The sequence below is a fragment of the Aotus nancymaae genome, unplaced genomic scaffold (genome assembly GCF_030222135.1).
Source record: "Aotus nancymaae isolate 86718 unplaced genomic scaffold, 86718_ANA_hifiasm-v0.15.2.pri h1tg000108l, whole genome shotgun sequence".
Classification (NCBI taxonomy): domain Eukaryota; kingdom Metazoa; phylum Chordata; class Mammalia; order Primates; family Aotidae; genus Aotus; species Aotus nancymaae.
Genome location: NW_026988523.1, coordinates 28,914,083 through 28,928,987, shown reverse-complemented (window position 1 = coordinate 28,928,987; position 14,905 = coordinate 28,914,083). Strand labels below are relative to the sequence as shown.

General features: G+C 40.4%; 1 long non-coding RNA gene across 1 annotated transcript; it reads left to right on the top strand.

Annotated features, from left to right (window-relative positions):
* Positions 1–16: 16 nt before the first annotated feature.
* LOC135272254 (uncharacterized) lies at positions 17–14,894 on the top strand. Its single transcript, XR_010340359.1, has 4 exons — positions 17–126; positions 469–604; positions 1,922–2,034; positions 14,844–14,894. It is a non-coding gene; the product is annotated as an uncharacterized LOC135272254 (long non-coding RNA).
* The last annotated feature ends 11 nt before the right edge of the window (positions 14,895–14,905 follow it).

Below are 14,905 nucleotides of genomic sequence, written 5' to 3'. Positions count from 1 at the left end.
AGGTACGGGAAGAAGAGCCGCAGGTGCAGGAAGAAGAGCCGCAGGTGTGGAAGAAGAGCCACAGGTGCAAGAGGAAGAGCCGCAGGTGCGGAAGAGGAGCCGCAGGTTCGGGAAGAGGAGCCACAGGTGCGGAAGAAGAGCCGCAGGTGCAGAGGAGCCGCAAGTGCGGAAGAGGAGCCGCAGGTGCAGGCTGCTGATATGGAGCCTCTCACCAGGAAAATACAGATTAATGAAGACCTCATAAAGGTCCTTCAAAACTTTTTACAGATCATTGGAAATGTTCACATCTCAGATTACCTGTAGGGCATCTTCAGACACTATGCACACATTGAATCCCTTGCCCAGTGCTTATCAATATCCCACTTGAAAGTATAGGCGGACTGTCTCAAGAACATTTGTTCTCTGCTTGTCAACTGAATAATACTTTTATTACTATTTTCATGTTTACACTTACTTTTTGACTTCTAGGACCTGCAAATACAACTGGTTATCCTGAAGACATATCAGCTGTGGAACGCCTGACCCAGAAAGTATTACTTCTTTGGGAAACAGTTGCTTCAGTAGAATCCTAGGTCAAGAAATTTGAGGAAACCAAAGACAACAGGTAAGTCACTGGAATATAGACTCTCACTCTCTCTCTCTCTCTCTCACTCTCTCACTCTCACTCTCTCACTCTCACACTCTCACTCTCAATGTCTCTCTCTCTCTACGCGCGCACACACACACACACACACACACACACACACGGAGTCTCACTGTGTCACCCAAGCTCGAGTGCAGTGGTACGACCATGGCTCACTGCAGCCTCAAACTCTGGGGCTCAAGGCATCTTCCTGCCTCAGCCTCCTGAGTAGCTGGAGCTGCAGGTGCATACCACCACACCCGGCACAAACCTTGTTTTTCTACTGTGAAATAAACCATGGTATTGGTTTTTCATAAATGGTATTTCATCGGGAAACTGCTCTAAAGTTTCCTACTTTGATCGGTAGCAGCTATAGATGCCTCTTTCTGACGTGTGGTTCTGTAAAGAGCAGCAGTTCTTTTGGACACATAGCAATAGTTATCCCTCACACTCATACCTAAGTCATCTCCCTCTCAACTGAATCTTTCTCCTCTATCTGCATTTAACCATGTTCACATCTCTCCCAGTCTAAAAAAAGAGAAAGAAACCCCTGCCTTTGCCCCAACTTTATAGCTACAGCCCCGTTTAACCTTTCTTTTCCAACAGACTTATTTGCCTGTACTCCCTGTCTCCATTAGCATCTCTCTCACTAACTACTCAGGCTTTCAGCTCTACTTTAAACAGCTCTCTGTTGGTTATACATTGTCATAGCTTGTTATCTTTATAGCACTATTACACTCACAATGGCACACGTCTATGATTAATGAATGTTTTTTTCCTCCACTAGATAGTAGGCTTTCCCTTAGAATCTGGAACAGAGTCTTTCCCATAGAAGGTGCTCAATAAATATTTATTGAATGAATGAAGAATACTGATAACTCCTATTATATATGTTTCCCTCTTGCCTGTCCCGTTTCCCTCTTACTCCTTTCTCTTAGCTGCTTTCCTGAGCTTCCAGGTTCTCTCTCCTTTTTCTTCTTTTTGCTCCCATGTTTGAATTCCACCTTACAGGGTTTTAAAGATTAAAAAGATAGTGAATATGACATTGATTTGAAAACTATACAAAACTATCAAAAGCTTAAGTACTAAGATAGCGGACTTTTTAAGTCATAGTACATGCTAATGCATTTTCTTGCTTCTTGGGAAAACTATAAAATACTATCAAAAACTTAAAACTAAGATAGCGGGCTTTTTAAGTCATAGTACATGCTAATGCATTTTCTTGTTTCTCAGGATGAACTGTGGCTTCATGTCTCACTGTGCCATTTGTGTATTGCTTCTTCTCTCTTCTTTCCTCAGTTGCTGCTGATGCTAGAAGGACTAGTAGATGAACAGAGTCAGCTCAGTGAGGACTTAGAGGCAAAGAGACAGCTCTCTAGCAGTCTGGTGAAGTTCCATGCCCATCCAGAGAGGTAAGAGAATGGCTATTTTTTCCTTTTATTCTTTGTTGAAATTTTTATTTGTTTAACTATTGTGTTCTTTTTATGCCTTTTTTTATTCCTGAAGTGTAGATGCTTATGATACTGAACAGGGGATAAAAAACAGGGACAATTACTGGGGCTACCCATGTCGTCATTTGTTTTATGGATTGCTCTGAGCCTCAGTGTCAAAATCTTAAGTCAGGAATAGTGCCTGTTTCACACAGTGATTGCAGAGATTAAATGAGAACAGCGCTTTGGTGTCTAAAACAATGCCTTGCATATAGTCAGCACTCAATGTGTGTTCCTTTCCTTTTGTGATCCATGTCCTATTAAAGGCTGTTCTATTATAAAAGTAAGGCTACACCCTATCTCTACCGAAAATACAAAAATTCGCAGGGCATGGTAGTGTGCGCAGGTAGTCCCAGCTACTTGGAAGGCTGAGGCAAGAGAATCACTTGAACCCAGGAGGCGGAGGTTGCAGTGAGACAAGATCGCGCCACTGCGCTCCAGCCTGGTGACAGAGAGACTGTCTGTCTCCAAAAAAAAAAAAAAAAAGCCGGGCGCGGTGGCTCACGCCTGTAATCCCAGCACTTTGGGAGGCCGAGGCGGGTGGATCACGAGGTCAAGAGATCGAGACCATCTTGGTCAACACGGCGAAACCCCGTCTCTACTGAAAATACAAAAAATTAGCTGGGCATGGTGGCGCGTGCCTGTAATCCCAGCTACTCAGGAGGCTGAGGCAGGAGAATTGCCTTAACCCAGGAGGTGGAGGTTGCGGTGAGCCGAGATCGCGCCATTGCACTCCAGCCTGGGTAACAAGAGCGAAACTCCGTCTCCTAAAAAAAAAAAAAAAAAAGTCGGGCTATAAAGGGCACTGATATTTATTTAATATCATTGAAGAAAATATATTAATTCGGATGGCTAATATCACCCTGAGACCACCGAGAGCCATCATGATGAATACATTTTGTTCTACCTCTTGATTTTTGTTCATATATATGATACCTCTCTGGATCATTTTATATTCCTTTCATTTCTTTTCCTCATTTTGCCTTCTATTTTAGCACCTTTTTTTTTTTTGCCTCCCTTGCCCCAGACTTGGAGCTCTTTTGAAGTTGGGAGCAGGTCTCTTGTTCATCTTTGTATCTTGCATTCTTTATCTACTGGTATCTAGCCAGATGTTTTGCATATGATAAGCACCCAATACACCTAAAGATTGTATTAAGCCTGGGTGGATTTTGGATAGATGGAGTAGAAGGAAGAAGAAATCCAGATCAAGGATGCAGCAGGAATGTGTTAGTTTCCTGTTGCTTCTCTAACAAATTATCACAAACAGTGGCTAAAAAAACACAGACTTATGATTTTATAGTTCTAGAGATCAGAAGTCTGAAATTAGGTCTAACATGGCTCAAATTAAAGTGTTGACAGGGCCATGTTTCTTTTTCTTTTTCTTTTTTTTTTTTTTGAAGAAAGAAAAAAAGAATGAAGAAGAGGAAGAAAAAGGAAGAGAAAGAGAGAGAGAGAATGGGAGTATTGCTTTCTTGCCCAGGCTAGAATGCAGTTTAGTAATGGGTATTGAAAACCTCTTTTATACCAATAATTATACTTAATGATGTAGACAGGAAGGAATAAGGGAAGAAAATAACAAACAAGCAGCCAACCAATATTTCATTTAAACCTATGAAATGCTATGTGATTACTGAGGAGTGATTTACTTCCAATTATGTAGTCACTTTTGGAATAGGTGTGAGGTGGTAATGTATATTTTGTGTATTTGAAGTGGAGAGTTCTGTAAATGTTTATGAAGTTTACTTGTTCCGGGTCTGAGTTCAAGTCCTGGATGTCCTTGTTAATTTTCTGTCTTGTTGATCTATAGAATTGTTAGCTCTTCTTGTTACATTGATCCTTTTGCCATTATGTAATGTCCTTCTTTGCCTCTTTTGATCTTTGTTGCTTTAAAGTCTACTTTATCAGAGGCGAGAATTGCATCTCTTGCATTTTATTTATTTGTTTATTTTTACTCTCTTGTTTGGTTGGTAAATCTTCCTCCTCCTCTTTGTTTTGAGTCTTTGTGTATCGTTGCATGTGAGATGGGTCTGGATGCAGCATACCCATGGGTTTTGGCTTTTTATCCAATTAGAATTTATGTAAGTTTAATACTGCCATTTGATGCTAGCTGTATGTTGCCCATTAGTTGGTGTAAACTTTTCATTGTATTAATGCTCTTTGCTTTTTGATATATTTTTGGAAAGGCTGATATTGGTTGTTCCTTTATATATAGTGCTTCTTTCAGAAGCTCTTGTAAAGCAGGCCTGGTGGTGGCGAAGTCTCTAAGTGCCTGTTTGTTTGCAAAAGATTTAATTTTTCCTTCGTTTGTAAAGCTTAGTTTGGCTGGATATGAAATTCTGGGTTGAAAGTTCTTTTCTTTAAGGATGTTAAATATTGGCCCCCACTCTTTTCTGGCTTGTGGGATTTCTGCTGAGAGATCTGCTGTAAGTCTGATAGGTTTCCCTTTGTGGGTAACCTGACCTTTCTCTCTGGCTGCCCTTAGTATTTTCTCCTTCATTTCAACCCTAATAAATCTGGCGATTATGTGCCTTGGGGTTGGTCTTCTTGAAGAATATCTTTGTGGTGGTCTCTGTATTACCTGGCGTTGAATATTAGATAAATAAATCAATAACTAAGCAACCCCTCTGGTGGCTCATGTTTTTAATGCCCCGCCCATTGGGAGCCTGAGCCGGCTATATTACCTGAGGTCAGGACATCAAGACCAGCCTGGCCAAGATGGTGAAAGAATCCCTGTCTCTATTTAAAAAAATAATAAGATGAAAATTGAATAAGTTGAATATTACCCTGCCTTGCTAGGTTGGAAAAGTTTTCCTGAATGATATCCTGAAGAGTATTTTCCAACTTGGATTCATTCTCTTCATCACATTCAGGTACTCCTATCAAACGTAAATTAGGTCTTTTCACATAGTCCCATATTTCCTGGAGACTTTGCTCATTCCTTTTTATCCTTTTTTCTCCATTCTTGTCTTCTCGTTTCATTTCACTAAGCTGGTCCTCGACATCTGATATCCTTTCTTCTGCTTGATCAATTCGACTGTTTAAACTTGTGCATACTTCGTGAAGTTCTCGTGTTGTGTTTTTCAGCTCCATCAATTCACTTATATTCCTCTCTAAATTGTCCATTCTCGTTAACATTTCATCAAATCTTCTTTCAAGGTTCTTAGTTTCTTTGCATTGGGTTAGAACAAGTTCTTTTAATTCACAGAAGTTTCTTATCACGCACCTTTTGAAACCTGCTTCTGTTATTGGAACACACTCGTTCTCCATTAATCCTTGTTCCATTAACTGATGAGGAATTGTGATCCCCTGTAGAGGGAGAGGCATTCTGATTTTGAGTATTCTCTGCCTTTTTAGGCTGATTTCTTCCCTTCATTATGTATTTATCCCTCTGTCGTCTTTGTAATTACCGACTTTCTAACTAGGTCTCTGAGTGGACGTCCAACTTGTTGATTTCCAGCGCCAAAATCTAAGCAATCCACTGCGCCGGCCAAAACAGCGGTGTTAAGATTGATGGTGCTTTTCTGCCCGGGAATCTCCGGACTCTACACCAAGAACTACTGCGCTGAGGTGTGAGCAAAACCGCCGCGCCGGCCACAAGAGTCGCCCTGGCTACCCGTGGGGCTCCTCTGCTGGGAATCTCTTGGTCCATGAGCAACAAAAACTCGTCTGAAAGTGTGGCGTCCTCTCGTTCTCTGTGCTTTCACTGGGAGCTACGAGCCTGAGCTGCTAATGATCAGCCATCTTCTTTAGTGCCTTTTCATTTATTTTTTACTATTCAGCAGTTTTCTAATTTATTGTTGGGCTTTAACAATGTTTTCTTTGTACCAGGAAAATGAAGGCAGACGTAAGGTATGATAGGACCAGTTGATTTTGTGACTTTTTTTTTTTTTTTCAGAAAAGCAATTTATTAGAAATAGAGACAGAGGTTCCGGATAAGTTTGGGGTTTTTTTGAGATGGAGTCTTGCTATTTTGCCGACGCTGGAAACTGGTGGCACAATCTCGGCTTACTGCAACCACTGCCTCCCAGGTTCAAGTGATTCTCCTGTCTCAGCCTCCTCAGTAGCTGGGATTACAGGGCCATGCCACCATGCCTGGCTAACGTTTGTATTTATATTTATTTACTTATTTATTTGTATATTTTGAGACAGGCTTGGATTTATGCAGGCTTGCATTTATTCATTTTCTTAACTATGTATATAATGATTTAGAGGCTGTCTCGCATTTCTTGATGGATTGATTGATTGATTGATTAATTTTAGACAGATTCTTGCTCTCACCAGACTGGAGTGCAGTGGCACAATCCTGGCTCACTGCAACCTCCTCCAAAGCGGTTCAAGCGATTCTTCCGCCTCGGCCTCCCTTGTAGCTGGGAACCCAGGTGCGTGCCACCACACCCAGCTAATATTTTTGTATTTTTAGACTGGGTTTCTCCATGTTGGACAGAATGGTCTCAATCTCTTGACCTCGTGATCCAACCATCTCGGCCTCCCAAAGTGCTGGGATTACAGGACTGAGCCATCTCGCCCGGCCTTTATTTATTTATTTACATAATTATTGATTTATTTCCTTAGAGGCAGGAAGGCCGGCTTGCTTTTATTTATTTATATTTTTATTTATTTATTTAATTATTTTCATCTTATTATTTTTTTAAATAGAGACAGGGATTCTTTCACCATCTTGGCCAGGCTGGTCTTGATGTCCTGACCTCAGGTAATATAGCCGGCTCAGGCTCCCAATGGGCGGGGCATTAAAAACATGAGCCACCAGAGGGGTTGCTTAGTTACTGATTTATTTACCTATCTATTAATCGATCTATTTAGAGGGAGACTTGCATTTATTTATTTATTTATTTGCTGATGTACTTATGGAGAAGCAGGTCGAATTTACTTATTTATTTATTTATTTATATATTTGGAGGCAGGCTTGGATTTATGTATTTATCTATCTAGCTATCTAATTATTTAGAGGCAGGCTCACATTTACTCATTTGTTTTATTTAGACCCAGGCTCACAACATGATTTTTATACTTACGTGTTTGTGTGCAGGCTTGCATTTATTCATTTTCTTAACTATCTGTATAATACTTTAGAGGCAGTCTCGCATGTATTTACTTACTTATTTATTTATTTTGGAGGGAGTCTTGCTCTGTCACCAGGCTGGAGTGCACTGGCCCAGTCTTGGCTTATTGTGACCTCCACCCTCTGGGTTCAAGCGATTCTTCTTCCTCAACCTCTGGAGTATCTGGGAGCACAGGCGAGTGCCACTGTGCCTGGCTAACATTTTTGTATTTTTAGTAGAGATGGGGTTTCACCATGTCGGCCAGGATGGTCTCGATCTCTTGACCTCGTGATCTGCGCATCTTAGCCTCTCAAGGTGCTGGGATTACAGGTTTTAGCCACTGCACCCGGCCTTTATTTATTTATTTATTTACTTAGTTGGCAGGCAGGCCGTGTTGCATTTATTAATTTATATAAATCTATATTTATTTATTTAATCATTTTCACCTTACTATTTTCTTAAATAGAGACGGGGTTCCTTTCACCATCTTGGCCAGGTTGGTCTCTATGTCCTGACCTCAGGTGATGTACCTGGCTCAGGCTCCAAATGGGCAGGGGATTAAAATCATGAGCCATCAAGCGGGGCTATTTATTTATTGATTTATTTATCTGTCTACCAATCAATTTATTTAAAGGCAAGCTTGCATTTATTTATTTATTTACTGACGTATTATGGAGAAGCAGATTGCATTTAGTTATTTCTATATTTATTTACTTATTTATTTATTTATATATTTTGAAGCAGGCTTGGAATGATGTATTTATCTAGCTATCTAATTATTTAGAGACAGCCTGACATTTACTCATTTATTTATTTAGACCCAGGCTCGCAACATTTATTTATATACTTATGTATTAGTGTGCAGCCTTGCATTTATTTATTTACTTATCTATCGATATAATGATTTAGAGACTGACTTGCATTGATTTACTTAGATGCAGGCTCGGATTTATTTATTGATTGATTGATTTGTTTTAGACGGAGTCTTGCTCTGTCACCAGGCTGGAGTGCAGTTGTGCAATCTTGGCTCACTGCAACGTCTGCCTCCTGGGTTCAAGCGATACTTCCGCCTCAGCCTCCCGAGCAGTTGAGACCACAGGTGTTTGCCACCATGCCTGGCTAGTATTTTTGTATTTTTAGTAGAGACGACGTTTCACCATGTTGACCAGAATGGTCTCAATCTCTTGACCTTGTGATCCGCCTGTCTTGGCCTCCCAAAGTGATGGGATTACAGGCGGGAACCACTGAGCCCAGCCTTTATTTACTTACTTACTTATTTATTTACTTACAAGCAGGCAGGCCATCTTGCATTTATTTATTTATATATATATATATATTTATTTAATTATTTTCACCTTATTGTTTTTAAAATAGAGACAGGGTTTCTTTCACCATCTTGGCCAGGCTGGTATCGATGTACTGACCTCAGGTGATATACCCGGCTCAGGCTCCCAATTGGTGGGGGATTAAAAGCATGAGCCCCCAAGGGGGGCTATTTATTTATTGATTTATGTATCTATCTATTAATTGTTATATTTAGAGGCAGACTTGCATTTATTTATTGACATACTTATGAAGAAGCAGGTGGCATTTAATTATGTATATATTTGGAGGCAGGCTTGGATTTCTGTATTTATCTATCTAGCTATCTAATTATTTAGAGTCAGGCTCACATTTACTCATTTATTTGTTTAGACCCAGGCTTGCAACATTTATTTATATACTTACGTATTAGTGTGCAGCCTTGCATTTATTCATTTACTTACCTATCTGTATAATGATTTAGAGGCAGGCTTGCATTTATTTACATAGATGCAGGCTCTGATTGATTGATTGATTGATTGATTGATTGATTTTAGACAGAGTCTTGCTGTGTCACCAGGCTGGAGTGCTTTTGTGCAATCTTGGCTCACTGCAACTTCCGCCTCCTGGGTTCAAGCGATTCTTCCGCCTCAGCCTCCCGAGTAGCTGGGACCACAGGTGTGTGCCAACAGGCCTGGCTAATAATTTTGTATTTTTAGTAGGGACGAGGTTTCACCATGTTGGCCAGAATGGTCTTGACCTCTTGACCTCGTGATCTGCCTGTCTCGGCCCCTCAAAGTGCTGGGATTACAGGCATGAGCCACCACACCCGGCCTTTCTTTACTTACTTACTTTTCTTTATTTACTTACTTATTTATTTATTTACTTAGAGGTAGGCAGGCCATCTGACATTTATATATATATGTGTGTGTATATATATATGTGTTTATTTATTTAATTATTTTCACCTTATTATATTTTAAATAGAGACAGGGTTTCTTTCACCATCTTGGCCAGGCTGGTCTCGATGTCATGACCTCCGGTGATATAGCCAGCTCAGGCTCCCAATGGGCGAGGGATTAGAAACAGGAGACACCAAGTGGGGCTGCTTATTTATGGATTTATTTATCTATCAATTAATTGATTTACTTAGAGGCAGACTTGCATTTATTTATTTATTTGCTGATGTACTTATGGAGAAGCGGGGCTAATTATATATTTGGAGGCAGGCTCAGATTTATGTATTTATCTGTCTAGCTATCTAATTATTTAGAGGCGGGCTCATGTTTACTCGTTTATTTTATTTAGACCCAGGCTCACAACATTATTTTTATACTTACGTATTTGTGTGCAGGCTTGCATTTATTCATTTTCCTAACTATAATGATTTAGAGGCAGTCTTGCATTTATTTACTTATTTGTTTATTTACTTATTTGCTTTTTATTTTCTTTTTTTCTTTTTCTTATTTTTAAAGACGGGGTTTCACCATGTTGGTCAGTCAGGTCTTGAACTCCGGACCTCAGGTGATCCGCCCGCCTTGGCCTCCAAAGTGTTTGGATTACAGGTGGGAGCCACTGCGCCGGGCCAATTTCTTTATTTATTTTAGACAGAGTCTTGCTCTGTCACCAGGCTGGAGTGCACTGGCCCAATCTTGGCTTACTGCAGCCTCCGCCTCCTGGGTTCAAGCGATTCTTCCTCCTTAGCCTCCGGAGTATCTGGGACCACAGGCGAGTGCCACCGCGCCTGGCTAATATTTTTGTATTTTTAGTAGAGATGGGGTTTCACCATGTCGGCCAGGATGGTCTTGATCTCTTGACCTCGTGACCCAGCAAGGTGCTGGGATTACAGGCTTTAGCCGCTGCACCCGGCCTTTATTTATTTATTTACTTAATTTAGACCCAGGCTCACAATATTGTTTTTATACTTATGTATTTGTGTGCAGGCTTGCTTTTATTCATTTTCTTAACTGTCTGTATAATGATTTAGAGGCAGTCTTGCATTTATTTACTCATTTATAATTTGTTTGTTTGTTTATTTATCTTAGAGGGAGTCTTGCTCTGTCACCAGGCTGGAGTGCACTGGCCCAATTTTGGCTTACTGCAACCTCCGCCTCCTGAGTTCAAGCGATTCTTCCTCCTCAGCCTCCAGAGTATCTGGGATCGCAGGCGAGTGCCACCGTGCCTGGCTAATATTTTTGTATTTTTAGTGGAGACAGGGTTTCACCATGTCGGCCAGGATGGTCTCGATCTCTTGACTTTGCGATCCGCCCATCTCGGCCTTCCAAAGTGCTGGGATTACAGGACTGAGCCATCTCGCCCAGCCTTTCTTTATTTATTTGCCTAATTACTGATTTATTTACTTAGAGGCTGGCAGGCTGTCTTGCATTTATGTATTTATATTTTTATTTATTTATTTAATAATTTTCACCTTATTGTTTTTTTAAATAGAGATAGGGATTCTTTCACCATCTTGGCCAGGCTGATCTCGATGTCCTGACCTCAGGTGATATAGCCGGCTCAGGCTCCCAGTGGGTGGGGGATTAGAAACATGAGCCACCAAGTGGGGCTGCTTATTTATGGATTTATTTATCTATCTATTAATTGATTTATTTAGACGCAGACTTGCATTATTTATTTGTTTGCTGATGTATTTATGGGGAAGCAGGTCGAATTTACTTATTTATTTATTTTTATATTTGGAGGCAGGCTTGGATTTATGTATTTATCTAGCTAGCTATCTAATTATTTAGAGGCAGGCTCACGTTTACTCATTTATTTTATTCAGACTTAGGCTCACAACATTATTTTTATACTTATGTATTTGTGTGCAGGCTTACATTTATTCATTTTCTTAACTATAGTGATTTAGAGGCACTCTTGCATTTATTTACTTATTTCCTTTTTTTTCTTTTTCTTTTTTTTATTGTTTTTTGAAGACAGGGTTTCACCATGTTGGTCAGTCAGGTCTTGAACTCCCGACCTCAGGTGATCCGCCCGACTTGGCTTCCCAAGGTGCTGGGATTACAGACTTTAGCCACTGCACCCACCTTTGTTTATTTATTTACTGAATTACTTATTTATTTACTTAGTGGCAGGCATGCCGTCTTGCATTTATTTATATATATAAATCTATATTTATTTATTTCATTATTTTTGTCTTACTACTTTTTTTAAATAGAGACAGGGTTTTCTTTTTAAAGAGAACCTTTGCCAGGCTGGTCTCAATGTCCTCACCTTAGGTGATATGCCCAGCTCAGGCTCCAAATGGGCGGGGGATTAAAAGCATGAGCCACCAAGCAGGGCTATTTATTTATTGATTTCTTTATCTATGTATGAATCGATTTATTTAGAGGCAAACTTGCATTTATTTATTTATTTACTGACATACTTACGGAGAAGCAGGTGGCATTTAGTTATTTCTATATTTATTTACTTTATTTGTGTATTTTGAGGCAGGCTTGGATTGATGTATTTATCTATCTAGCTATCTAATTATTTAGAGGCAGCCTGACATTTACTCATTTATTTATTTAGACCCAGGCTCGCAACCTTTATTTATATACATATGTATTAGTGTGCAGCCTTGCATTTGTTTATTTACTTATCTATCTGTTTAATGATTTAGAGGCAGGCTTGCATTTATTAACTTAGATGCAGGCTCGCATTTATTTATTATTTATTTACTTATTTATTTAAAACGGAGTCTTCTCTGTCACCAGGCTGGAGTGCAGTTGTGCAGTCTTGGCTCACTGCAGCCTCCACCTCCTGGGTTCAAGCAATTCTTCTGCCTCAGCCTCCCGAGTAGCTGGGACCACAGGCACGTGCCACCACTCCTGGCTAATATTTTTCTATTTTTAGTAGAGACGAGGTTTCACCATGTTGGCCAGAATGGTCTCGATCTCTTGACCTCGTCATCTGCCTGTCTCGGCCTCCAAAAGTGCTGGGATTACAGGCGTGAGCCACTGCACCCTGCCTTTATTTATTTACTTACTTATTTATTTGTTTACTTAGAGGCAGGCAGACCATCTTGCATTTATTTATTTGTGTATATACATATATATATATATATATATTTTTTTTTTTTTTAATTAATTATTTTCACCTTATTATTTTTTAAATAGAGACAGGGTTTCTTTCGCCATCTTGGCCAGACTGGTCTCGATGTCCTGACCTCAGGTAATATACCCTCCTCAGGCTTCCAGTTGATGGGGGATTAAAAGCATGAGTCTCCAAGTGGGGCTATTTATTTATTGATTTATGTATCTATCTATCGATTTATTTAGAGGCAGACTTACATTTATTTATTTATTTACTTATGTACTTATGGAGAAGCAGGTAGCAATTATTTATATATTTGGAGGCAGGCTTGGATTTATGTATTTATCTGTGTAACTATGTAATTATTTAGAGGCAGGCTCACATTTACTCATTTATTTATTTAAACCCAGGCTGGCTACATTTATTTATATACTTATGTATTTGTGTGCAGGCTTGCATTTATTCATTTCCTTAACTATCTATATAATGATTTAGAGGCTGTCTCGCATTTGTTGATGAATTGATTGTTTGATTGATTGATTTTCAACGGATTCTTGCTCTCTCACGAGGCTGGAGTGCAGTGGCGCAATCCTGGCTCCCTGCAACCTCCCTCTCTTTGGTTCAAGTGATTCCTCCGCTTCAGCCTCCCTTGTAGCTGGGACTCCAGGCGCGTGCCACCACATCCGGCTAATATTTTTGTATTTTTAATAGAGACCGGGTTTCTCCATGTTGGCCAGGATGGTCTCACTCTCTTGACCTCGTGATCCAACCGTCTCGGCCTCCCAAAGTGCTGGGATTACAGGCGTGAGCCACCGCGCCCGGCCAGAAACCAGAAATTTCATTTAACAAGTTACTTGTAATGACAGTCACTAATCGCAAATGTAGAATTGAATAATTTAAGTAGATTATGAATTTTGCAGCCATCGGCCGGGCGTGGTGGCTCACGCCTGTAATCCAAGCACTTTGGAGGCCAAGGTGGGTGGATCACCTGAGGTCAAGAGTTCAAGAACAGCCTGACCAACATGGTGAAACCTCGTCTTTAAAAAATATATACATATTAAAAAAAAAAAAAGAATTTTGCAGCCATCACCTCAGTCCCCTCTTAGAATACGTTTCTTACCTCCCCAGGTTCCGCAGAGCCTCTTTGCAGTCATTTTCCAATCCCTGGTCACCACAACAGAGCCTGAACAAAATAAAACATTTGGAAAACAGACAACATTAAATTTAATCATTTATTAGATTGGAATTTTATATAATGGACCATTGTCTTACTCTTGTGGCAACCAGAGGAGATATTTTATTCTAAGGACTTTCTTTGGGGGAACTTAATAGTCCTGTTTATTGCTCTCCTTGAATTGGTTCATCTGTGCTGGTGACAAATAGTTGCTATCAAACCTTGTCTGGTGAGCACAAGCGAAAGAGCTAAAAGAAAATCTCCTATTAGAAATGCAGATGATGAATTTGAAGATAATGTTATGCCGAGATAAGTTTATTTATTTATTTATTTATTTATTTATTTATTTTTTTGAGACAGAGTCTCACTCCGTCACCAGGCACCAGGCTGGAGTGCAGTGGCGCGACCTCGGCTCACTGCAACCTCTGCCTCCTGGGTTCAAGCAATTCTCCTGTCTCAGCCTCCCGAGTGGCTGGGATTACAGACATGCACCACCATGCCAAGGTAATTTTGTATTTTTAGTAGAGATGGAGTTTCTCCATGTTGGTCAGGCTGGTCTTGAACTCCCAACCTCAGTTGATCTGCCCGCCTCGGCCTCCCAGAGTGTTGGGATTACAGGTGTGAGCCACCATGCTGGAGTGCTATGTGCAGTCTCAGCTCACTGCAACTTCTAGCTCTAGGGTTCAAGTGATTCTTGTGCTTCAGGCTTTCGAGTTGCTGGGACTATAGGCATGCACCACCATGCCCAGCTAATTTTTTATTTTTAGTAGAGACAGAGTTTTTCCATGTTGGTCAGGCTGGTCTCGAGCTCTCAACCTCAGGTGATCCACCCACCTTAGCCTCCCAAAGTGCTGGAATTACATGCGTGAGCCACCACACGTGGCTGGGAGTTAAGTATTTTACCATCTTTTTTCTTTCAGAAATTGGGTTGGTAACACTGAGGAGACACTTCTTACCTGCATGAAATGCCCTTCATTATCTTCTTCAAGTTGCAAGGGCTCTGGAACAGCCCTTGCAGAGCCCTATTCTTGTTTCGTTTTCTCTTGCATTACTGGCTGATAGTGATATGATATGCAAAAGCATTTGCCTCCGTGTTAAAATATAAACATGGCAGATATTGTTTCCTCTATTTACATTTGGAACTTTCTCCTCTACAGTCCATGATGGCTGTGCAAGAAGAAGAGCTGCAGGTGCGGGAAGAAGAGCCGCAGGTGCGGGA